Genomic DNA, 27,426 nt, shown 5'->3' with positions numbered 1-27,426 from the left:
CCTAACCAAAATTAATCCACATTACATGTTTCTTCTCAAAAATATTTTTAAAGAATACCTTCCTTTTAAAAATCTGTACATGATACAGCAAATAAGTTCTAGTCCTGCAAACACAGAGGAGAGTTAATGGGGGAACAGGCTATTCATTTTTTTATGCCTAGTAGTGTCTGCTGGGATTCACAGTGCTCCTGCTGTGTTTGATTTTGACATGTTCTGTGTATCCCTATCTAGAGAAAGAATTCAAATGATGCTCTGCATTTTCCTGTTTTTTGCTAAAACAGAAGGGAGACTTGCTTTCCTTTTGTTGCTCACTCCTTCATTTGTCCCTTTACCTTCTGTAGAATGCTGCTTCTCTTACTCCTTCTTTTCTTTCTGCTTTTTTAAAAAGAAGTCTAATTACACTTGCCAAAATACAGTCTACTGTAGTATAGCTGGGGGCTTGTGACTAAAAGAGTAGCCGAAATAAATTCTCTAAGCAATCTAACACTGGTCCAAGTTGTCAGGTCTTGGAGCGGTTGCTAAGATAGTTTGCTGTACCTGTCTGTTCTTTGGTAAGGATAGCAGTAGAGGTCAGCATTTTGTAGATTCTGGTTTTTCTGTTGTTCTTTTTTCTGTTAGCATGTGTGAGTTTGTCATGTGGGACTTAAGCAGATCCAATCCCTCTTAACATTGAAAAATTATTTGATATTGAATAAGATCGTTATCAGGTAACTTCATCTATAAAAATTAATTATCTACAATAAAAAAGTAATATATGTCAATATGAAGTATTTCTTTTCCATTTCATTATGTCTTTTTCTGTATTTTTAATAATAATTTTAAATTGTAGTTTTTAGTGAACGTTTGCTGAGGGCTGGAAGTGTTCTGACATCCTTGGAGGCAAGGTTCAGAATTGAGAAATGTTTTACGATGACTGTATTGACACCTGTGGCGCTCTGGGCTACTGACCCTACTGAAAGTATCACAGTATCGTGTTTCTATACTTTGAAGTAATGAATTGAAATATGGATGCAGTGCTCCAAGGGGAGAGTTGGAGACTGCAGTTGCAGTCGGCCTCCAGAAATGAGCACCTTTCTCCCGTGCTAGTAGAAACCCCTCTTGTGCCTGATTTGCTTTAACTTTGCAGTTGCTTTCCCCAGGTCCTGACTTGCAAAGCTTCAAACTCTTACCCTTCCTGCTAAAAGCCAACTCGTCAATCTTCCCATTAGCTGGCTCACTTGAAAGTCTCAATTGTTAATGTCAAAGCTATCCTGTAGACCGAATGTCGTGCAACTTAACTGGGCAATAGCCAGCAGCTCAAAATGTGAAATTCACTTTCTGTGTGTAGTAGGTAATGCTGAATGATACTTAGCCCTGAGAAACTCATCACACACAGAAACCAAAACAAATTCTGGCAACCCCTTGTGATAATGGTTTATGTATTCTCAGGTTTTGCAAACACTTGAGGTATTGAGTAGTCATCATCTATCAATTCTTTTAAAAGTCACCTCTCTTAGGTCTCCTGCAGCCAGTGAAACAAAATCCTTTTTGTGAGGTCATTCTTCTTGTATTCCATTCTGCAATGGTAAAGTTAACTCACTGACTCCAACCCTGTAGCAGTAGATAAGAAATCTACAGTGTGATTTCACTTTTCCAGCCCTGTTATGCCACGTATTAGTCAGAGTTCATTTATTTCATTAGTTTACTTTGTAAAGCAATTACATGACTGTTACCACAATAGGACTGGAATGGTGTAGTACATTTACTAAAATAACTTGGCAATTAATTTAAAATTATTTCTGTGCGGTAATCTCCTACATATAATAGAATTATTCAAATGTCTATGAACATTTTACATGCAATACTGGAGTGAGTTAGATCAATCAGGAATTAATTGCATCCAAGGCATCAGTATAGCCTTCTGGGATCAGCTGAATACCAGTATGTCACAATAAAGTCATAATAATTGATGTAGCATTGAATTGTGCCTTTGCTTCTCGCTTACAATGGCAATTTTGTTAGCTGAGCAGGCTAGGTGGAAAAATTGAAAGAAAAGAGAAATGAAAGTAAGTTAAATACCAGCTATTGGCCATTAACTTTCATTTAATTCTGTGCTTATGTGGTTTATCATCCTGACACTTTCTGCACGCTTAGAATAGCTTGTCCTTGTTTTGCATAATTGCACTTTCACTATACTTTGTATTTATATGTGTAGAGAGGAAAGGAATATATGGCTCAGTATTCAAGTTGTCAACCCAAAATATTTCTTCTGAACTTTGGTTTGATGGCTTGGGCATTCAACACGAAAAGTATCTTTCCCAGTAAGTATTTGGTTTCTCTTAGGCTTTTTTCTTTCTGAAGGTGTGGGTGATTTATGTCATAGAAGTAGGGTGCAAATATCAAAATATTTAATAATTTGGTTTTCCCTAGCAGCTTTCTTCTAACTTTTTAGATTTATTTTTTTTTAAGTCATAAAGCAGGCTATTGCTGTATCACAACTACTGAACAGCAGTTGAACTGACTTCATACTTTAACTTTTTTATATATGTGTACTAGGGAACAAAAAGGAATTACTTAGCTTCAAATTCAACTACAAACTTTTGATTGTTTTCATAGAATCGATGAACTAGACAAGAGTATTCTCCTTAGATTTGAAGAACCAAACTGACAGTCATCGGGTATAAAAAGACAGTTATAAAAGAAGGATTTTGAACTTAGGTGAAAAAATTAATTTCATGTGTTTGATAACCTTTTGTAACTTGTCACTGCTTCTGTCTTGGGGAAGTTTGCTTTGTTTCCTGGTCTTGTTCCTTCTAAAAGTCTGTGTTCTTTACCACCTTGTTTGGCTACACACCTACACCTTCATGTTGCTTCTCGAAGTGCAAGTCTGGCTTCTTAAAGGCATGGGTTTAGACCTTGTATGTAATGCATACTGGCTTTCCTAAAAGTGCATTTCTCCCTTCTGCCTATTAGGTAGCTAATATGTTTTTGACTGACTTGAAATGGTTTGGTCCTTGGATGCAGAGGTGTGTTTCTGCTATCCTAGACCACATCCAGGATGAAAGATGGATGAAGTGCTGAAGCTCATACCAGGAGGCTGTCATGATGTTGTGCTGTATTAATAGTGTCAGAAAAGCAAGTAGTCTCTCCCCAAAATGGACAACAAAGGAGTAAGACAGGAAGAGAGCAGTTAGGAAGCCATCAAAGAAGTGTTTTGTCAGCTAGCATTTGCTCAGTAGGTTTTGTGCTCTTGACTTCCCTCTGCTCCTTTTAGGGTTGTGTGCCCTTGCTCATGCTTGTGTTTGAAACCTTGCTGCCTGTGTGTGCTGCAGTTTGGACAGTTGTGTGTCCTTGTCAGTGGAGGATCCTGCCCTGTATAAAGAGCATATTTCCTGTTTTTTTCTGAAATGCAGAAATGCAGTCCTTTTGCAGACATTTTCTAAAGGGGAATGAGAAGGCAAGCAGGGATGCTAAGCTGCAAAAATGATCAAGAAAACCACACTGTTTCCTTGGGCAAGGGGGAGGTGGGCAGTAGTGGTGGTTTTGTCTTGTTTTATGGTAGCAGAATCTGAAAACAGAGGTTGAAAATAGTTAAACACACTCAACTTGTAGAGCTATAGCTAGATATTGAGGTGGGAAAAACATTCAAGCATGAGATGGAATTCCAGATCTAGAACAAAATTTCTGAACTGTCAGGATTCATAAGTAATAGAAGAAAGTGATATAAGAGGCTAGAAGACATGTTGGTGTCTGAGAGCTGGCAAATGGAGTACTGAAGATTAATGTAGAACTAGAGGAAGTCTCTTAGGTCCATGTAATGTGACTTTTTTCAGCTGTGAGTTTGCCTGTGTTGCAAAATGCTGTTTTACCTTGCTCCCTATTGTTTCATCTGTCTAATCTTCTTTCATTCCTTCATCTTAACTGCTAAGTTCTTAAAAGCAGGAGCAGATTCAAATCTGCAAAGCTGTTGTGCTTACAGATAGGCATGAAAACTGAGTTTTCACTCTGAGTGAGCCTCAAAAGAGTTCATTCAACTTGTTAATGGTGGAAGGTTCAAGACAAATGTGAAAGTCTTTGGACTCTGTTCACAAGAACTGCTCAGATTCTGTTGGATATATTTAAAACCAAAAGCACCTGAATTTTAGCAGTGAAACTGTTATTAACTCCTAAAGATATCAGCATTCCTGGAGGGCAAAAACAAGTCAGTAAGTAGGTGATTTAACTCTTAAGAACTGTGTCCTATTGCAGTATATGGGTGACTTTGCAACTAGAGCAACTACAATTTGACCTCTGATCAGGGCATTTCATCACTACAGAGATGACAAAATTATGATTATCAGAAAAGTGGGTAAAGCATGGAAAGAGGCTGGGGAGGAAAAAAGGCTTTGAAAGTTTAAAAAACCTGCACCCTTTTTAGGGCTGGGATTTTTCAGGCTTCATCTAAACAGCAAGACCTGAGTTTGATTTGTGTAAATAGAGCCAAGCTAAATCCAGTGCAGCTAACCCAGTACTGGTGACAGCTCAGCTCACCTGGTTGGACTGGGCTGAGACCTATGCAGCTGCAACTGTCTTGCTACTTAGCTTGTTTTTGCATATTGGATCTGGAATATCTATCTTAGTTGTATGCGCTTAGATTGCACTGTGCTTAGATTTGCCCTGCAGTTGGTGACACAGCAACAGGTGATTGTATAGGCTTTTGCTAAATACGTGCAAGAATGGGAAGAGATTGTGACAGTTCACAAGAATCTGAAAGGCATGAAAAACAGGAAGAGGTGACATAGGTTACCAGTGTACAGTTAGCATGTGGTAAAAACGCAACAGTTGTCAGGAATTTTCCTTAAATTATAACTTTCTGATTTGTTCCTCATTTAAACTTGTCTGGAGTAGTTATCTCTGTGGAAGTGACAGCAAAGCTTTTCATGTTTGAGAGCCAGTAAAATTAGCCTACATAAAGATGCAGAACATACTGTAGATTATATAGCTGGAACTCTGATGGAAAAATCTGCTTCCCTTTCCATATTCTGATTAAGGATTTTCACATTATAGGTAATATCCAAAATTCTTTTCGTGTTTAAACCCAAATTAAAAGGGACAGGGGTAATTCATTGGGTCCATAAGGATGTATTGTCTTGGCAGATGCTGCCAGTCAGGCTTTCTGTTTAAACCTGCCCTTCGGAGCTCCTAATTTGAAATGAAATGCAAAGTTGACGCATGACAGAGATATTCTCACAGTCAACAGCTGAACTTTCTGATTCTAAGCATGGTGAAATGGGGAAGCTTTCACTGAGTTTTCTTTTGACCTAAGTAACTTGCAAAAGTTTAAGTACCTGGCGTCAATAAGTGGTGCCAGATACTGAAGAGCTAGCCCAGCCTTTTTAATAAAGATCAGTGATTCCTAATAGTAAAGACTAAGCAACACTTGTGGGGGTGTGTGTTTGTCTTTCCTGTAGACATCTCTACGTTTTGAAATTGTGGTGCTCTTTCCCTCGCTGGAGGAATTTCCTTTCATAAATTGTGAATTTCAGAATATCTCTTTGCCTATTTTGTAATCACGTAACATCTTTGTGATGTTTATCACAACTGCTGTGTTTAAGCACAGTTGTGGGTTTTTTTAATGGCATTAACCTGATACACTTCTGTTCCTCCTCCACACAGTGTGTTGCTTGCTGTTACTTTTTCCCCACCTTCCCTTTCCCCCCATCTCTTTTGTACCTCTCCCCTCTTCTCTGCCTGCATGTGCTGCCCTTTCAGTAGTTGTGTTTGCTTAGCGCTGAACCTGATTGTTAGCCATTAGATTCCTTTGTCCTCTGGATGTTTCTCTCCCAGGTTCTGGGTTCTCTTTTACTCCTGTTGTACACGATTTTACTGGCTGTATCCTCCAGCATAAAAATATGAAATTCATTTTGTTAATTTAGAATTAAGAATTTATTTACTTGCTTATAGTTATCTCATTTAGTTCTCAGTATGAAGATGCACTTTTTTATTTGACTCAAATTTTTATCATAGTTGAATGATTTAACTGAGCTATAATTTGTGACCTCCATTTGTAAAGGTATGCTTTGCTACTCACTGGCAATACCTGTGGGGCAGTGCATTTTTTTTTCCATTTATGTGATCTGAGCTATAGCTGTGAAGTACAAAGTGTTTCTTCTCCCCCAAGCTGTTTTTTGTAAACAATTTTCAGTCAATTAATAATTTCTCTATGGGCTTTTTCTTTCTAAAATTACAGGTAAATCCTAGTCAAATTCTGAGCTCCCCAAATTCTTCTTCCCTTTCAGCAGAGTGAGGTGCAGTCAGGGATCAGGCTGGCATTGGAATTCAGTTGAGTGGTGTGGCTTTGTTCCGGTCTTGAGTATTTCTGTCCCAGGTTTCTGTGTTGCAGATTAGAGCTATTTTAATTGAGAGAATCAGGAGTTCTGAGAACAGATTTAAGAAAATTTAGCTTTTTACTGGAGCATTCTATTTTTATATTTCCATAAATGGATTTGTGAATAAGACTGACTTAATGTTTTTGTCTTACAGTAACAGAAAAAAAGGGTGTTATTCAAATGAAGAATAATGGGAAATAGCTCCATCTAAGCCCATTTATCTGCTTTCTGTAACCATGGATTGTACTACTGCACATAATGCTAATATGGCCTAAAGCAATATAGTATGATAGCAATGTCCTGTTAACAGTTACATGAAAGTATTTCTTATAACAAAGTGACACCTTAGATGATTTTATTTTCTTCCCTGGTGTAGCTTTTGGATGTTTACAGAGCTGGGCATTGTCTTTGTTTTTTAAAGCTGTTCATAAGCATGTGTTCAAAATGCTGTGTTAACTGCTTACTTGTTCTGTCAGCCTTCTGTTTATTTTTCTACAGCTTAAAAAGAAAAAAGCACCATTACATGTTTATTTTCAGTAATTCTGAATTTTTGTTTGTTTTGCATGGCTGCCATGTGAAGAACTTGGTAGCAAAAGATGTATTTCCTGCACGCAGGAAATACTATCAGTGAATAATGAATGAGGCTGCTTCCTTCATCTGTAATAATATATTAATGTTTGTCAAAGTATTACTTAATTTACATTTCTTTTCAAGGTACCTTTGAAGATGTTCTGAGTTTCTTATTTTTGGTGTGGACCTTGTTATTTAAATGAATTAAATCAGCAATAACTTTTGGCAACTTCAGTGAGCACAGAGACCTCTGGAGAGCTATTGGGCTGGAGCCTGGAAACTTCATTTGCTTCCAGCTTGCTATTGCATGAAGCTCTTAGCTGAGACTTGGTGCTCTTGCGCAGCATTATTTTTCGCAAGGCATCACTATTGGACATTTTATTTTATTTTCTAAATGTGAGATGTTCAATGATAAGCTTTCAGCCTGTGGGACAAGAAATGCCCTAAGGTCTTTTGTATCTGTAGCAGCCTGTGTGCCCAACAGTTGGTAGAGTCAGGGAGGAAGAGGCAACCCAATAGCACTGCAGTCCTTTCTTCTGCCAAAAGATGGAGTAGATGATCTACTGAACAGCCTGTGCTGCTAGTCAATTTTATAGGCAACTAGGAATTTTTCTGCAAGGAAGGAAGATTTTCTGTTGCCTTACAGTGTTAAAGCTTCATACTTTCTCATAATCTGTGTGCTAAATGTAATGAGGCAATTCGTTTTAATGAATTGACCAAATTGGTTGGTAACAGATGGGTTGGTGACAAATGGGTTAATTAGTAGTCTTATATAATCAGTTCTTATTTCAATTATTTTGTGTACTTATGTGCGAAAGGGATATTTTAAAACAATCCTTTCACCTCTTGCAGAAAAAAGTATTTGCATTCTTGGTCAAAGCAGTCCCTTCTACGAATATAGGGATCCTCATCAAATCAACTAAAAATAGTACTGGCATGCCATAATTACAAATGAAAAAGCTAACATTTTCAGTAGTGTGAGGAAATGCTTCTATGGAACACTAAATTTCCTTGGCAGATAAAACAACATGCTGTAAGCATAGCTGGGTATATATTGTCTTTTTCTACAGTTTTTCATTTCCATTGTCCATGCTAGAATTACCTGTTAGATTCTGGCAGGTGAGCTTCTCCCATCAATTACACTAGCCTGAAAGCATTAGGCTTTGGGTTTGTTTTTTTTCTCTGTCACTGTTTGCTTCGCTTAGTGTCTGCCTTTGTGCCAAGGGACTCTGTCTAATTATTTCTCTGAGGTATGCACTAGGTGACTTGACACTATTGCTAACCCCTTGAGTTAGGTGCTGCCAATCTGAACCATTAAATAAGAAGTGCTGGGAAGACTAATCAGGATTAGTTGAAGGAGGCTGAAATCACAGGGGAGAGGCTGTGTAATTTAGATTCATCAGGTAAATGAACTACAGATATGTATTATGAGTAAAACTAGTCCCAGAGTGGCCTTTTTTTGCTTGGTAACACTATGGTGACTTTCCAAAGGCACAGCATGATAAACGGCTATTTTTACAGCAGTCTTTAGGATACGTGTTGCATTTAATGTCTGGTGTCTTTCACTGCCTAGATTTCCACCCCCTCCGCCATCCAGCATTCCTATTTATTTGTAGAAATCTCACCTGTAGAGGCAGTCTTGTTTGACTGCTTCCAGGGTATCCCTTTTTCAGTCCAGACTTCCTAGCTCTTCAGAGAATTGAAAGATGGAGGAGTGCTTTTAGCTTTGAACATTTCTTTTTTTCCTGTTGGAAGTCAGTAACTTGCAGCATTAGAACAGAAGTAAAATGTTTGGTAGGTGGCATAAATGGGGCAGAAAGGTTAGATGACTTCCTCAGACAGTCTTAGGATGTCTATGTCAGATTGCAGTCCAGAGCTGAGCAGAGTTTGGATTTTGGTACCTTTTTCAGGCTACAGATGATTCTAGTGTCATCCTCTGCATTAAATTTTAAATATATCCCCTTGATTCTCTCTAGTCCTACAAAATCCTGCAAACTGATGTAAGCACTTAAAGAATGATAATGTAAAAAGCAGTGTGGGAAGGTGAAGGAATAGCAATAGCAAATTGGAAGGTGGTTTTGATGATTCAATAAATTTTGCACATCTTTGGCACTGCGAACACTGGCAGCTCTAATTGTGTGTGACAAAACGTTGTTCAGCTTTCAAGTGCATTTATATAACTTTTCTTACCCATTATAGTAAAAATGGAAGATATTTTAGCTAGATCACAAGTTCACATGAAGAATGTTCATATTGAGAGGATGAGGAGGAAAAAAGCTTTGATTTGACACAAGGTGATGAGTTTTTACTTAAATGAAGTCCTTTGCAGTGCCATATTTGCATATTACTTACACTGTTCTCAAAAAAAAAAAAAAAAGGACTCAGGCTTGCAGGCTTGCAGCAGTTCATATTTGAAATACTTTTACTTCTTTGCTTATTCTATATGAGGCATAACTATCCAGAAGAAATAACTTAAATGTTAATGAATTCAAATGCTTTATCCATTTGATGTGTATTCATTTTAGGACAATTGGGAGGGGTGAGGGGAAGGAAAAGGGTTGAAAGGGTGATAAAGGAGGAAAAGGGATGCTTTGTGTAAAATGGAGTTGCTTCTAAAAGTAGATTTTTATCTTCAGGTCTAAGTACTATTTTAGAGGCAGCCAATACATATAATTCACAGGCTTACTCACTTCTCCATTGCTTGAAAAAGATGGCAGGTGTTTCAAAAATAATCTAAAAGCTGATACCATTGAGATGGAGAAGGCAAAGTATGTTTAAGTTTACAGGAAATAAAGCCAAACTCTAATTCATGAGCTGGAGCACATTGTAAAGAGTGGTTGCAAACCTCGTGATGCTGTGAGGTTGCCTAGTGTTAGCTGTAGTTGCCATTTCCTTATGTATTTTGAATGTTGTGTTGCATGGGAAAGGTCTTCCAGTATGGAGATGACTGATGTAGTACTTGCAGCTTAAAGGTCCCAATTACTGTAAATGTTTAAAATGTGCCTTTTCCCTGACATATCAAATGACCTTTGATTCCTGTGGGCCATGGGGAATGGTGTGCTGCTGTCATTTTAAACAGTAAGAGGAAGATTTAATATATTGAGGTAGACCAGAGTATGAAAAATGCTCTTTAAAATCCCATTGTTTTATTTCTGCTCTGTGCTTGTTTACGTGTGCCAGGAGCTCTGTACAAGCTCTGTACATAACTTTATCTATGGCAGGATGCAGGCATGCTACTGTAATACTTGGTGTGGAAATGGTCACAGCGTTAGAAGCAAGTAGCCTGTGGTGGCTGCTTGTATAGGCACAAGGACTTACTTTATAAGTTAGCCGTGGCTGTCTTGCTGGTATAGACAATGTAGGAGTGGTCTCATTTCATTAGTTGTTTATACCTGTAGAACATGCATTTCTTCACACTTGCTGACACAAGGCACTGTGCAATAATATGATTGTGGGAACTCTGTGTGTGGGCTGGTATAAATATCTTTCTCTTAAAGCATTTAATGCCCTTAAGTAAATTGACTTGAGATACAGGATTAGTCTGCAGTCTGAGTGTTCAAAAGCTAGTTGGACGTTCAAATTGAAGGCATCACCTGATGTCTTCAGAGGAAACTGCAAACTGAAAATTTAGGCTCTGGTTTTGGTTTGATTTCTGGGCGTCCTTTTCTTAGAGCTGCTGAGAACAGGCAGAGTTGTGCTGTAGCTTTGGTTTTGGTTCTAGATCATGTTAATGGGGATTGTTTCATTTGTCACTGTAACATAAAGCTACAACTGTAAAGAAGCACTTAGTGATGTAATCACGCACAACTTGATTATATGCTAGTTTTATCGTTTGGTCTTGCTCTTACAGAAGTAATGAAACTTTAAATTAAAGCGGATTTGAATTTTAAAAAAAAGTTCTATCCTAAATATAGTGTGTATATATAAATGTATCTTAGAGATCAAAAAGTTATACTGTTGGTGTTTTGTTTTTTAAAAGGGATATTGCAATGTTGACAGTGCAGTTTAAACTGTGATATTCATTTGTAGTAAGGTTGAGTGAGCTCCCATGTCTGTCTTTTAAACCTAAAATATTGACAGTAATGTAATCAAAGTCCTTTTTATAGAAGTTTTCCTGAGGCTGTCCCTCAGAAACCTATTAAATCTGAAAAAGAAACGAAAATGTGGTCTCCTAGGGCTGACTTAAAGGACGCAGCAAAATCCACTTCTCCACTGAATCTCTCATTCTTGACATGAAACTCACATGGACTCTGTGAGCATTTCCTTGTTTCTTTCCATGTGCTTGTTTTCCAGTATTTATACAAGGGAATGTATTGGGAGACACTAGAGCTGTTAATGGCCTTATCTCCTCTATTTCGGTTTTTCCTTTCTTGAATAGCATTTGAAAGCCTCCACAAAGGTTCTTCCTGCCAAGGCCTCTTGTATTTTAATCTTCAGCATTGCTAATGTAAAGACCCACTTGCCCTAATGAACTCACTTGTCAAACAAATGGATTTGTTTGAAAAAAGAATCAAAGGAGCAATTTGAAGTTTTAAAAAAATATATTACCATATTTCATAGCTACAATGTGTAATTACTGGAGTGACTAGTGGCATAAGGCCTTATGATGTAATATTTCTTCCAGTTAGCTGACTCCCTGACCCTTCATGTACTATTTTCATTCTAGCCTGGAATACATTCTGATCTCCAAAGTGTCAGATATGCTCATTACCGAAAACTGTTCCATTGTTTTAAGTTTCTGTCAACATTTCTATGGAGAACACTCAATTTGCATGAGTCTAAATAAATAAATCATAAATGTTTGTAGTTTTCTGTTTTCTCAGTTGTATCATCTACTTTAAAAGCAGCTCAAAGCCCTTTTAGAGATTGTTGCTCAAATTAATTGTAGGAAGTGCTTTAAAATTAAAGAAGGAAAAAAAAATGCAGCCAGTGTCATGGCTCCTAATTCATATGGTTTACTTGCTAGTCATGACCTCTTCGAACACACTAAAAGGAGTGTCCCTTATACCACGGTCATAGGGACAAGTTCTTAAAGGTGTCTTGTGTTAATTTCTGGTTAGGTTTGTGAAGATAGGGCTAGATACTGACCTTTCCTAAATACTTCAAACTCTCCATTGTGTTCTTTATATTAAAATAAAAAATTAGCTGACCCATGAATGTGCTAGCTTGGCTCTCCTTTTTTTCTTCCCTGTCCTGCAAACGTCCTGAGTTTGGGGAACAGGTGTACTTCCTTGTCTTGTTTTATGCTGTACTCTCTGATCTGCCTTGAGAGCATCATGTATTCCCTCACAGGAGGAGGAAGCTGAATGGCTAGTGAATTGGTGTTGATTGTTTTTTTTTTTTTTTCAGACATGGAGTTATTTAGCCCACGTGTTTCAGGAGGGGGAGTCAATTCAAGGGGTGTTCGATGACCTTCACACTCACTCTACCATGTGGCTTAGTGTTGGCAGAACAGGCTCTGCTTCCACTGGGACCTGCCTGGTAACACTACAGTGGTTACACAACTGTCCAAGTTGCCTTTATGTGATTTTTTTTTTTTTTTGGACAGTCTTTCTCTTGCAGGTAGAATCCATTTTCTGTGTGAGGAATATCCCATATGTGTAACTAAAGAGGATTTATTTGTTTACCTTTAATCCTTGGCCCATTACCTGATTTTTTTCTCTGCATAAATGGAGGAATCCTTGTCATGTCCTATTTGTATTGGACATAGGCCAAAGGGCTTTAATGGTAACAGAGACCCAGCTGTGCTAAGTAGTGGTGCTGCAGAGTGTAAAAACACAGTCCTTGACCCAGACAAGCTTGCAGTCAGCCTACTTGGGGCACTATTTAGAGGCAGAGGATGGTACATGAAGTAATGCTTAGCTGGGTGAGGTGCAATAAGTGCTTGAGGCAGTGCAGCAGGATAGTGGTAGAAGAGGTAAATCACAAGTTGTCTGACTTGTGGATTATATTACCCTGTGCCCTTTTCTTCTGCATAGGTAATCAGAACTTGACCAACTTAAAGGCTCAAGTCCAGAAGAAAGAGGCCTTTGATGCATATTACTGTAGGATACAGTCATGGAGACTTTTCTCATGGTTGGGAAGTTATGTGGCTGCTGTGCATAGAGTGAGGCTTGCTATTAAATACAGGAATGAGGTTATATTACTCAGTCTGCCACTCTTGTTTTAAGTCATTAAACAAATATTTGTTCTGTTGCCTTAGTTTCCCTAGCTATCCAGTAATCACACTAGAACTGCCTGGCTCTGGAGAATTTTGTTCTGTGGGCATATTGTTACCTTGAATTGATTTGATTTCATTGAAATATAAATAACATGTACAAGCTCTTACGAGTTTATAACAATATCTCCTATACATAGCTGTGCTGTCAAAGCAGATGGTGCTATCTCTGGCTCCAGAATTAAAGTAAGGCTGAGAACATGTTTGTTGCTTCAGTGTTAATCCTGGAAACAAAACAGTAATCTAAGAATTCAACAGCAGCATTTTCCTATATGTTTTTTAAAAAAGCAATAAACCAAGGAAGGTTCTTATACTTGGTAAAAGGAAAAATTGTCTCCTATTTTAGGTCTTTAATGTTTCCAGACTGGGACAAAATTGTTTGATCTTACCCTTTATTGTTCTGTTTTCATCGTAGTTAATTTCTTAATCTGTTTCCTAAAATTGTAAAGAAAACCATTACAGCTTCTACTTATGCACTGGCTCTTCTGGCAGTTTGTGGCTGTGTAATTTATAGTTGGGCAGGGTCTGTTGAGCAATTTTCTTCTTACTGTCCTTGTGGTGCAAAGGATGAAAACAACATTGTGTTATGAAGAATAAAATGTTTCCAACATCATGTTGAAATCAATGTCATCGAGGCTTGTTTTCTGATTGATCGTAAACTGCTCAGAATATACTGTAATGCTTCATGTAAGTTAAATCCCTTACAGAATGCAATTCCCATGAGGTGTCAAGTGGTATACTTGTTTGGCCTAATATAACCTAATTCAAACTGTTTTCCAAACCTAGATCCTGTTTGTATCAGTGCACAAGCAGATGCCTAGGAAAATACTTAAGAGCAGGATCAGCACATAACAACACTTCCTTCGCTCTTCCAGTGATCAACTTTATTTCTGAACCTTTGTAAACTTTTATATCCTAAGGCAATGAGTTCTACAGTGTAATTACATGTTGCAATTTCATTTGACATCCCATAGCTCTTGTATTATAAGAGCTATTGAGCACTTGTTTCCTATCTAACTTTTCCATGATTTCTAGTACCTTAAAGATCTTCATTGTACTCTTAGCTGTCTCTTTCGCAGACATAGTACTGATGTATTTAGTTGCTCATCTGAATGGAAGCAATTTCATTTCTTTGATTGTCTTTGCTCTCTTCTGTACTTTTTTGGGTGTATGACAGCTTTGTTGTGATGGAGAGAAGAGGGAGCATGCTTATTCCTTTGTTATTAATTGTTAGCATTTGATTTTTTTTTTTTCAACTGCTAATGAAGACTGAGTTGATGTGTGTACAGAACTTCGATTGTAATTTCAAAATCTCATTCCTGAGTGGTAATAGCAGTTTCAAAGTCAATCACTGAAAAAGACCCTGCAAACAAAAGAAGAAACTTAGGATCATCGTTCTCTGTATTCTCTACTTTTTGTTTTAATTTTCTCCATTTTTCCGTTTCTCCATTTATCAGTATGGAGTTTTATCTGCTCTTCTATCAGTGTCACTCAACACTAAGAACCCTTGCAATTCTCCGCAGTCAAGTTATATGTTTATTATTATAGATGCTTTATTAACATAAGCAGACTTTGTCATCTTGGTAGTCACCCCTTTTTCAGATGATTTATGAATATGTTGAACAGTTTAGCTTTAGCAGAAAAATCTGTGCTATCTATGATCTATACATGATTGCCAGTTAAGCAGTGGGACCGCACTGGAGCCTTCCTGGATCAGATGATGGATTTTTTTGTATTGTTCATTTCTGAACATTTAACCAATTCAACTTGTTTATTTCTGTCCCCTCGCAGGTGACTTTTATAAGAACTTTCACTGATATATATAATCAGAAGCTTTATGGAAATCCAACAAGACTATGTCGGTTCCAAGAACTCCAGTAGCTTATGAGTTGTGATTTTCTTCTAGAAACATTCTGTTAACTCTTTCTCCATATGTTCTGTTCATGCATGTGTCCTTAAATTTTCCTTATCACTTCTGCTGCAGGAGAACTGTCAGAAGTCTGAGGTTCTTCCATATTCTAACTTATGAAGATGAGAAGAGTCTTACCCAGGCCCAGCTTATATCACGCTCTGATGCAGTGAATGCAGATGTTGGTGCTTTGGCAGTTGCAGGCCTGATACTGTAGTGTTCTTATTTTAGCGTATTCAAAAAGTTTATGGAACAAACAAAAGCCAGTTCCCCTGCTTTTAAAGATCTTGTCTTTTCCACCTTGCAAAGGCTTCCTATGAATAATGCTCAGTTTTCTTTCTTGCAAAAAAAAAAAAAAAGCTTTTGTTAAGCTTGTAGGGACCCACAGCTTGTGATGGATGGGTGAGGTGATGAAAGAGATGATTTTCTACATTTGACACATGAAAGAAGTAAAAATAATTAATGAAAAAATGTACCTTTTATCCTTTTTATTAGAAAGACTTCTCCAGTTGAAGTTCTGTTTTTCTTAATTTAAAATTTCTATGTCTTTCCTCCATCTTTTAGAGTGCATGAGGGAAGGGCAGGTTTAATAGTTTTCTGGAGAAAACAGAACTAGAACTGAACTTTCAATTACCTTAATTTAGTGGGTTTTTTTCTGTTATTGAAAAATATGACAAAAATTTTTCCTAGAAAAATAAGAAGGTTTTTTGATTAAATCCAATTCCTCAGTGGGAAGATCCGTGTTGAAAAATTTACCAGCTTTATTTAAAGAATCCTGATTATAGTAGGTTGTTAACTTTGCACTGCAATACATGTAATATGAGAGTATCTTCCCTTGCAGCACACACAAATCTGCTGCTTATTCATTTCCAGAGGCCATGCTGACTTTGACACTTCCAGGACACACATCACTAAGAATGTCGTGTTTCTCAGTAATGCAAAGTCTGAAAGTTGAGAATGGGGTACTGGTTTATTTCAGCACATCTAGAGCTTTAGAACAACCATTCATGAAATCTCTCTCCTTTTGATAATTGCTTTTTTAAAAATTGTGACACTGACAGCACTGTAAATATCTCTAGGTTTTGGTAAAGATTCTTTGGCATATGACTTTGATTTGTTAGAGCAGTTGAAGGATAAGTACATTAGGAGAGTCTTCAATGAGTAGCTAATTCTGGAAATTAATGCTTTCCTTGGGATTTGAACCCTTAGTCAAAGTTTGGATCCAGACCTTTCCAATGTGTTCCAAAGTTATTACCATTTGAATGTGCTGTGAAATCAGTTTATAGTCACAAACCTGGAGCAGCATCAACTGCCTCTCTTCAAAACTTCAGCAGAGATTAGAGGTTACATTGTGACTCGGGAGGATTTCCTCAGACACAAAAATCATCTGGCCTTTGTGTGGCTTACAGACACATTAATAAAACTGGCCTGTTGTGTACATATAGGATTTTTTTTCTCTTTAATAGTTAAATGCTTTTTGCCAGCAGTAAATATGATTGAAACTAATGAAAAGATGTTTAGTTATGAGTAGTAGCAATAGAAGTAAGTTGTAGATCTGATTTTAATAGCCATTCTTTATAAGTATACTGGAGGAATTTTTTTATGTGTGTGTGTATTTATCAGGTGATTAATCTTTACAGAAATGTTAGATAAGTCTTTGTAATGGAAATAATGTTTCTCTTGAAAATATTAGTGTTCACATGCTGCCTGAAAACTTAGTTTGCAGTAGATTTAGATGGCAATGGGTTCTGAAGCATTAAAACAAAGAATGTAATCGAGGCCAGTCTGTTCTCTGCAGTTTCACTGCAGTTTCAGGATTTAGCTTCATGATGTGTGATGTTAAATATTGAACTAATTTTATGAAATGAAAGGCAAACTCACCTTATTTAGCCAGTGATTATATGGGAAGTGGATAAGAAGATACCTGAGTGAATCTAAGTAAATGCAGAAATGAACTGTAGATAAACAGCTAACCTTCCAGATAGTACTTTGGACCTGTAACACTGACTAGAAACAGACAAAATGATCTTTTTTGGGAGACTGTATTCTTCCCGTTCTGGTGCATGTTGAATATACTGGAGAAATAGCTGTTCTGAAATGTGGGAAATGGTAGGCCCTGAAAGGGGAAGGTGGCCAGTCTAATTGCGTTTTCATCATTGTCACGGTTTGAGGCTGGGCCGGCCACTAACAAATGACAGACGCTCTCTGTTAACACCTCTCCCCTCCCAAAAGGGAAAAGGAGAGAGACTTTACGGTTTGGAAAAGAAAACTAAAACAGCTTTAATGAAACAGTTACAAAAAAAGAAAAGATAATAATAAGGAAATAATGAAATATATACAAAACCAATACCGAACCCAACTCCCCCCACCCTGATGATGATACATCACCACCACACTGCAGGGCTGGCACTGGGGCAGTCCCAGGCTGGACTTGGCAGCAGACAGGAACCAGATGCAGGAGCTGGACCCAGGCACTGGATTAAGGGATGCACGGATCGGGATTGACAACAGGAGGACAGACAGAGTCCTCCTCCGATGTCGGCCATCGAAGAAGAGAGAGAGATTCTCGTGATCTCTCAGTTTTGTACTGAATATGATGTCTATGGGATGGAATACTTGGTTGGTCAGGTTTGGGTCACCTGTCCAGTTCGCTCCTCCCTGCAGGTGCGACCTTTTACGTGCTTGTGACCCTTTTCACTCCCAGCACCCCAACATGGAGTACAAGATTTAGCAGTGACCTTGGTCACTACAAGAACAATATAAGCAAGGGCCTCTCTGCATCCCATTCCTTGGTACGAACTATAAACATCAGGCCTTATCACTGCTAGGAGCAGTCACTGTCTGGAAAAACACGCTGCTGTTTCAGAAAGTGCTGTTAGTTAGAGGAGACTTGACTGAAAATTAAAGCACTAAAACAGAATTAGTTCTGATTTAGCCCAAACCAGGACAATCATGATTGAAGCGGGGTGGGTGAATGGCAGAAAACAGAATTGGGCCTAAATTTGTGAGTGGGCTGTTTTGTAGAAGATTTTGTATTTATATATACACATGTAGACAACATCTATGTTAGTTGCATATAGTTGTAGCTATGAAAACATACATAAGTTACTTTATAGGTGTGAGTTGTGAATTTTTTGGGGGAGGGTTCAGTTAAGAATCTGAATATGATTCCAGGACCCGAGGATCTAGGCATAAACCATAGCACATATACCTTTGTGCTAACTTAGCCTGGTTAAAATTATTTTTTCCAAGGGAAACTTGTTTAGCTGGTCTAGTAAAATTGGGTGGACTTTTCTCTGCTGTGTAAAGGTCCTCTGGAAAAGATTAAGTCTGAAATCTAAAAGGCAAGTCATCTTTCAGTAATAAAACAGAGAGTCTGCAAAATGCATTCATTTATTGCTGACCGTAGTACTAAAACCTATTATTATACAAAGAATCACAGGATTATAGGATGTGAGGAGTTAGAAGGGACCTCAAAAGATCATCTAGTCCAACCTCCCTGCCAGAGCAGGACCACCTAGAGTAGATCACACAGGAACACGTCCAGGTGGGTTTTGAATGTCTCCAGAGGAGGAGACTCCACAACCTCTCTGGGCAGCCTGTTCCAGGGCTCTGTCACCCTCACAGTGAAAAAATTTTTCCCTATGTTAATGTGGAAGCTACTACGGTCCAGCTTGCACCCATTGCCCCTTGTCCTGTCATTGGCCATCACCGAGAAAAGCCTGCTCCATCCTCCTGACACTTGCCCTTTACGTATTTATAAACATTGATGAGGTCACCCCTCAGTCTCCTCTTCTCCAAGCTGAAGAGACCCAGCTCCCTCAGCCTTTTGTCATAACGGAGATGTTTCATCCCCTTAATCATCTTTGTGGCTCTGTGCTGGACTCTTTCAAGCAGTACCCTGTCCTATACATTGTACTATTTTTAGGAAAAAAAAAAAAAAAGGATTGATAATAAAATCATGGTGTGAGTAGTTCTTTTGAAAGCCAAGAGAAGACAATGTTTATTCTGTCACTTTCACTAGCAGTTGCTGTAGGCATTCCAGCTAAGTTTCTAGTGCTGCAAAGAACTTAGAGCTCATGGGTAGTTTTTCCTGTATCTCATGTGAAAAGTCCTGTAGGATTTACCAGAAAGAGTAATTTCAAAATAACATGGAACATTCAGATGTTCTGCATCCTCTTTTGGACCTTCAATGATTTGACAGATCTTGGAAAATAATTTGATCCAAACATAAAATTATAGAATGATTAAAAACATAGCAGGAAGAAAATTATTCTCCACACAATACTGAGCATTTGCAAATCGGATGCGTGTTTGTGAGTGCAAGAAACAGATGTCTGTAGGGACATGTGTAAGGGTTTTCCTTCCTGCCCTTCCTTAACCTGAAAATAGGGAGCCTCAAGAGGGAGTTGGCCTCTGTGCTAAATGACTGCTCATCCTGTCTCGGGCATAAATTAGGAAGAACTTGGTATTGCAGTCAATGCTGCTGAGAACATATTTATGCTCAAACATTTCTGTGAAAGATTTAAGGAAAATAATAAGATCTTGGGTATATGGAAAGAATTTATTGATACATTTCTCTTTATTTTCTGCTGAAAGATGAAGTTACTATTACTCCTTATTCAAGGCCAGAATGAGACTAAACCTAGAAAAAGTACCCACACAGAAGGGCAATACGAAGACAAGAGAATGGCTAGAAGAGGCAGAGCCTGGAGATGGGAAGAGTAGTAGTACAGTGGCATTTCTAAAAAGGATTTTTATCTACTTGTACGACTTGAGACAGTCAGTAAATGTTTCTTTTGTGTTAGTGTATCTGCACTAGCTAATTGAAGATGGGTGGCCTTAGAAGACACAGCTTTTAGCTGCTGTTGAGAGCCAGCAGCAGTGAAGGACTTTTTCAGATAAGAGATGCAATTAATTTGACATCTCTGGTTGTGACACGATTTACTTCTTTAGCGTGCAGCGTTCAAAGAAAAGGAAAGGTTAGCTAGAGTTGCATGAGGAGGGCTATATGTAGGATTCTCAGGTTTGCAGCCAAACTTCACTTTTTAAATCCAACAGTGAGATGACTAATTCTATACAGTGCAGCTGCCCCTGAACAGCAACTTTTTAACTTATTTTTCTGAAAAAACACTAACTACACAAGTAGGTCTCTCAGGTAGCTAATGTCACATTTGTTTCAGGAAGCTGGTGAGTAAAGGCTGGCAGAAGCACTGGGTGGATGGATACTGTGCTGTGCAGTCTTCTGAACTCTTCAGGCAAAAGTTCTTCTGTACAGTGTAAAGTATTAGCAAGAATTCTGCAAAATTACTAGTATGTCTTCAAAAGCTTACAGTTGCTGTCCAATGCCTTATTTAGGCAAAAGAATACCTCACTGTCTAAACTTTCAAATCGTATCCTTCTCAGAAGGCAATAGATATAACAGTCACTTTGTTGTTACACAAGGAAGAGTTAACTTATTTCATGATGCCAGAAATAAAACAGATCAGAACTGTCTTTGAAAAACCTAAGCTTTAAAATTTGATCTTTAAGAGAAAATCTGGTTTGAAAAAATTCAGCTAGCTTATACTCTTGGAGTGTAGGAATAGAAACGGTTTTAGGGCAGAGTATAAAATACATGGATATCTACTTTTTCTTAGGACAGCTTTGCATGTTGCAATGAGCCAGTGCCTGGTTATGATGCATTCAGTGAAAATATTTTTTTCTTGATTAAAAAAGCCACATGTTTTCCGTTCTCGTTTTTGGTTTTTCTTCCTCTCAGTAACACAGAACTTGGAGGCTACTTCTGTAAGAATCTCGGCATAAACTTGTTTTTATGTTAAATAAAAGTTCATAATGCTACTGATGATGGCTACAAGCTTGCGCACAGCTGGGGTGCACTCTGGACCTAGACTCCAATGGCAAAAGAAAAAACCCACCTCTTACTTGTTAGCTTTTCCTTGGGCTTTGGTCCTTTTGCATCTGATGGACAGATGGGCTTCAGCTGAAACTGAATGGACGAATTTGCTTGCAACCGGTCTGGGACAGATCTGAACTGACAAGCCATGTGCTGCAATTCTGCCTAACTCCTAAGTAAGCTGGGCAGCCCTCGGGGTGCTATTTAGAAGTGCTGATTTAGTGTCATTTGCTATTTCACTGTACAATCATCTATATATTTTATTTTTTTAATATTGGATTAACACTTTGAGATAAATTGTAAGCCTGGGGGTACCTAGTATGTCTTTGGGAGGTTGTTAAACGATTTATGATGATTGTGGGTTTATTCTTAGATAGTTGATTATGTCAAGGTGGTATAGAAGCATTTTGAGAATGCTATGCTTTAAAATGAATGTGTTAAAGACAAAAGATTTATTTTTTTTATCAGCAGTAGGAATGTTAAATATGGTATGTCAATATTGGTTGTTATTAAAAGGATTGTGTATTTTAAGTGAAGCAGAGGGCTTTCTAGTGGCAAAGCTAATGAAGAAAGCTGACAGCTGAAGACAGACGTCCACATAGATGATTTTTATCTTGTGCAATAGTTGCTCATGACCTGCATAAGTTTTTCTGCTAGAGTTAATGGACAGGTTCTATCTGATGTGCAGGGTGGGTAACAAGTTATAGAAAAAAAAAAAAAAAGAAAAAAAGACTTGGCAGTTCCTGCGTTCCTCTCTCTCTCTCTCTTTCCTATCTGTTATTTTTCTAGACACTACATGCGGAATTTTTCCTTCCTAATACTGAAGTGAAAGGAAACTAGCGAACAAGCTTACTGCAGCATATGCTTCTGAAGGTGGGGTAGTTCTGTAATAGCTGTGGTGAAGTCACTGTGATACAGTAGTGTTGTTTCTCTGTGGGAAATGACAGGCCTGAACTGAGCCTGTCTCTGGAAGTCCCAGGCTTGGGGAGAGTTGTCTTTGGTACTTGAAATCAGACCAGCTTTGCAGCATGCAGAAAGCTTTCAGTGTCCATAGCCCCTGAAGCAACATATTGCTCACAGGCAGTGGGATAGAATTTGCACAGTTGTTCTGCACCATCTGAAATTCCAGTCCTTGTCAGAATACCTACTTGTAACAACTGACCACTATTATTGCAGCAACCAAATGTTTGTGTGTCTCCTTTGCTTTTCCTCCCAGCTACCTTGCCTTCACACCATTCTTGTGGATCACTGCTCTGATTTTGCTGCTTTAAACATTGCCAGGAATAGGTCAGCTGTGGGAGTCTTGAAGTCACAGGTAGTACTGCAAGACCTGTGAGAGGAAGGGAGAGGAGATGTGAAGTGTCCTGTGTGACAAGTGTCACTGTTGCCAGAGAAATGAACTCCGTCAGCAAACATGAGTGTTGGTAGAATGAGATTTGATGTAGTGAAAGACTTAGTTTGTGCTATGTGTGCTGACCTGCTGGGAGGAGGAAGGACCTCACAGCATGAATTCATTAGGAGTGCATCTGAGATATGTATGACCATGGTACTCAGCTGGCCAGCTTTTGAGGTAGATTAGTTTTCTAGAAACAGGAGGCCAACAAATACAAACCTCAGTTTTGTCAAAAGTTCTGTCTCTTTGGTAAAATGAGTAGCTACAACATCATTTGCTCTGCCTAGTCCAAGCAACCAGTTCCCTCATTATGATAAGGAGGGTGAGTTCTGACTTTTACTTGAACAAGTTCTGTGCAAATTGATTTCGAAGCTAATGATGTGAGTCCTCATACACCCAGTTCTGGCCTGTTGCATGGGAACCAGTGACAGATGTCGTTGAACTTCATTTCCTATTTTGCTTGGGCAAAATCATCCTTATAAAAGCATCTTCTAAAGTTCTTTAAACTTTGAATGAACTTTTTTATGCTAGAGGTGGAAACAGACCTGAACTGACAGTTGTGATAAATGTTATTGCCTGTAGAAAAGGTATCTTTTGCCTCAGATGCTCTTGTGTGATTGTAACTTTACTTGATCTCTCAGCCCTTGTCTTCATAATCTGAGCCTGTTCACCAGCATTTCATTCACTTGTTCTTTATAGGCAGTTGTGATTGGCAGTTTATATACCAGTGTAATTTAAAAACTCAATAAGAATGCTTTTTGCATAAATAAGATTCTATAAACCAGTCACATTTCTTCAGGGTAATTCCTCAGATTCTTAATGAGCCACGCAGACCCTGTACTAGATCATGGCTTCTTGTAAAGGTTTTATAACTACACTCAGATGCTCTGTTTGCTGTGTAATCAGCTTTAATAATGGGTATGTAACCATTCACAGATGAGAAGAAATCCTATGGAAGAAACTAGAAGGGACTACAGTAACTTAATTAGGATATATAAACATTTTTCTAAATACCTATAAACACATAAAAATCTCAATTGCTTTATAGCTCTTCTTAGTCTTAGCTGATAAAGTAGAAGATTCATTATTTGACCTGAAGGCTTTTCCCGTAAGAGACTCTGCAGTACCTGCTGTGACTGAGCTACTGAAGCATGCACAGCTGGGGATTTGTGCCCTTATGGCCCATGACATGCTCTGTGCCTCTGCGGGGTAGGGGATGCCAGGGATGGTGTAACCACACAGCCATTCCTGTGGCAGACCTGCTGTCTGCGTGGTCTTTATGGGACATGGGTGTTTGTAAAGGTGAACAATTTAAACAGAAGTCTGTCTGGGATCACTCATGGAAAACGTACTTGAAATAATATATTTATTGTAAAAATTGTTTTTTGAAAATACTGTTTCTTCTGTTTCAATTATTTTATATTTCAGTGTGGTGTATTAGTGTTCTGTAAGGTATTTTATTAATTCCTTAAGGTTAAGTCTTTAACATATATGGTATAAGCAGCAGTGAGTCCAGTTGAGGTTTTCTGAAATTTTCCATTAAAAAAAAAAAATCTTCAAATGATTATTGCTCTGTCAAGTTTAAGCAACTCAGGCCTAAGGAAAATGCTAGTACTTTGTGTGTGCCTAGTGTGAATTTTTTTTTAAAAGATAGATTTCAAGTGTAGGAAAAAAGGAAAAATTTTATCTAAAGTAGTTGGAATTTCTGGGATTGATAAAAGGCAAGAATGTGTTGGTTTCACTCTCCTTTAAAACTTCTTTATGCATTTTTATTTTGAGGTACTAAAGTATGTTTATAATCTGTAGTAGGGATACGAAATCTGTAAAAGAGGAACTTTGCTGACTGTGAAGTTGTGGGTTTTGTGTAATTGTGAAAATCCAAGCAAATATGACCAAAATATAAGCCTCTGGAACCCTCAGTTTCACGAACAATTGCTAGGATGTGATGATAAATGCTCTGAAGCTGTTATTGAAGAGATCCCTTCCACTTGCAGCTCCTGTCTGCTAAGCAGACTGTGCGAGTGTGGGATACAGCCCATAGTGACAGACTTCTCCACCAGTTCATGCTGCATTCAGTGCATGGGACAGCATGTGGTGACTAAAAGGGCGCCTTGCAAACTGATCAGGTAACCCAGGCGCAATTAAAGGTTGTTCTGGAGAGCTGGATTTTATCCTTTCTGATTCCACAGAATTCCTGACTGACACCAGACAAAGCACAATCCAATTGCTTTGCAGGTGGTTGCAGTTTAGCTTCTGAGCACCTGGATGTGCCTTGCAGAAATGCTGAGTGCTGGCTATAACTTACTGAGGTCAGTGAAAATCCAGATTGGCAACTGAAATGCGAAGTCCACTGACAGAATCACTCCTAGTTACAACATTGGGTCTGCCAAAACCGGTGTCAGTTATATCTGTCTTGGTTTTCACGTGTGTGTGAAACAGTGTCACTCTTAATTCATACCAATGTTATAAAGTGAAAGAGTCTAAAATGACAGAAGTGTGTAGGGAAACTAAGACTTTTCTATCCATCATAAGCTGGAAAGTACACACTGTGTGTGACCACGCAGGGCAATTAGAAAGTATGAATGTTGTCTATGCAATGTTTTGAAGTACTTGCTTGTTTAAATGTCTAATTCTGTGTTTCATTTTCTGATGCCTGTGTGTGGTTTGCTTGTAGTTTTTTTTAATTTTTAAATAAAATTTATTTTACTACTTTGAGGTAGTCTGTGAATACATGGCAGAGGCAAATTCTGCCTGTCCGGGGAGCGGGGTGTGAGTTGACATCAGGGGCTGAGGGAGCTGTGCTTGCTCAGTGAAGGGAAGCTCATATTCGATTGCTTCTTGGGAAAGCGGAGATAAAGGTGTGACCTAGTGGCAGCTTTGTAACTGGCCTCCAAGTAGTAATCGGAGATGATATGTTGTTCTCAGTAATGATACAAGGGGCAGCAGCCACAAATCAAGTCTTTGGAGGTTCAGATTGTGCATTAGGAAAAATTCTTCACTAGGAGAGTGCCACACTGGGCAGGTCACCCAGAAAAGACTCTTCAAACTCAAGTATCTTTTGCAAGGGCTATTCTTTCCTGCCTGGTGAGGGGAACTGGGGGTAATGACAAGTAATCTCTTCCAGCAGCAGCTCTTTAGTTGCCTAGTTCTCAGGGCTTTTACTTCCTAGGCAGGGGCTAGGAAGGAAAATGAGGCAAGAATTTACAGAAATGGATGAGTGGGGGAGGAGGGGAGTACTAGAGTTTATCATAATTTATTAATGCAATAGGCTTAACTTCTGTTAGCATTAGGGTTTAATAACGGCCCATTAGCTCTCTTTTGCATTCCTTCTATTTTTCAGGAACAAGAACACGATGCATCTTCTCTGTGGCTGTTTCTTCAATAAAGGGCATTCCTGTTTCCAAGGCAGAAATGTCACAAAGAGGTAGGTACAAGTGAAGAGATTATTCCTCACCATTTCACGACAAATGTAGAACAGAACACAGTTCTGTTCACAGCTACAAGGACAGGAAACTGAATTGCCTGTAGGCATTCACTTCATTGTGAATTTATGGTGTGACTATAATATTTGCATTAATCCCATCAGCACAAAGCATACATAAATGCATTCAGAATTATTTTGTCTTGCTCATACAATTTACATTAAGATTCATATGCAGAATTGTATTTTCACAGCAAGTTTTACACATAATATTCAAATTTTTTCTCCCTTTCTCCCATCAATATGTTGCATATTTTTAAGCCTAGCTGGGCTTAGTGCCAGCAAAGAACTACAAGGATCTATGGCAACTGCCACATTTGCACTTTTCATTTACAAATCAGTAACTAAATTCTCATTAAATATTCTTAACCAGCCTGTTCAACATATGTTTGCATGGGTATTAGTACTTATAAGTTGAAATAAATTAGATCAGTAGCTAAATATGCTTCCTAATAGGCAAAGGTATTTGAGAAAGAGTAGATTTTGGAATGTAGAAGTGGCAATGCCTCCTTTCTCCTTTATTCTTTTGAAAATGGGACATTTGGCTCTGCCCAGGCAAATTAAATAGGTGGTAATTTGAACTCTCTCCCCACATTTTACTTCTGTGGGGAGACTGGTGTAGGAAGAGCTTTGAAATGAAAACATCCACTGACTACTGTGCTGTACAAATTAGGTTTTGGTTTGAGACATATTTTCTTCTGTTTCATTCTCCATGTTTCTCCCTTTCAAACATAAAAAACATGTATTTAATGGATTTATACTAAGACTCTCTCTTGTGGAGAAGCGTTTTCATCTTTGACTTCTAACAGCACTAATTGCAGAAAGAACCACTTAACAAAAGAAAGTGCGAAATCATGGATGTTAGATTGTGTAGACCCTTTAAAACGTTATTGTCTCTGCTTAAATAGTCATTTCATGCACTTGCAAAGAATGTTAATGATCAGCTTTTAATTAGTTTCATTTTGTTATCAAAACCATAGTGAAAATCATATCATTATGTTTTCAGGTTTGTGCTAGTTCATATGAAAGTCAATAGCAGCTCATCCATAATGGATCAGAGATCCCTCTGTATCAACGTGACCATGCTGCTTTTCTGCAGGCTGTAGGGCGGTTGCAGTGCATCTGGTGGTGCTCCCACTGCACCAAGTGTGTGGGTTCTTGGGTTCTACTCATGGTCTCTGTCCAGCTGCAATGCCTAACTCGCATCTTTTTCTTTGTTTCCACAGCTCTAAAATGGGTTTAATGTTTCTATACTTCAACAATGTTCTGCACAGATGTAATTTCTGCTTGTAAAAACCTTTGATATGTATTCCTGTAAGTGGAGATTATTAGCAAGTTACAGCTTGGGCTTTTCAAGGAGTTTATAGTTTTTAGTTATATCTTTGTCCAACAAAGGAAGGTTAAATGGTGACATAGTGTTTCTGGAGCAAAATTCTTCAGGAAAAAAACCTTAGTTTTTATCACACAACCCAGCACTGTGACAAGTCTTGCATTTTTTCCGTAGTCTTGCCTCATCCCTGATCTTGCTTTTGATTTTCTAACATAAGACAACCTTTTTCCCTGGAGAGACCTGGAGATGTAACTTCCTTAATTATAAGCCAGAAGAATCATTT

Source organism: Leptosomus discolor, chromosome 9, assembly GCF_034619465.1.
Source record: "Leptosomus discolor isolate bLepDis1 chromosome 9, bLepDis1.hap2, whole genome shotgun sequence".
Lineage (NCBI taxonomy): Eukaryota > Metazoa > Chordata > Aves > Leptosomiformes > Leptosomidae > Leptosomus > Leptosomus discolor.
This window is presented reverse-complemented; position numbering follows the sequence as displayed.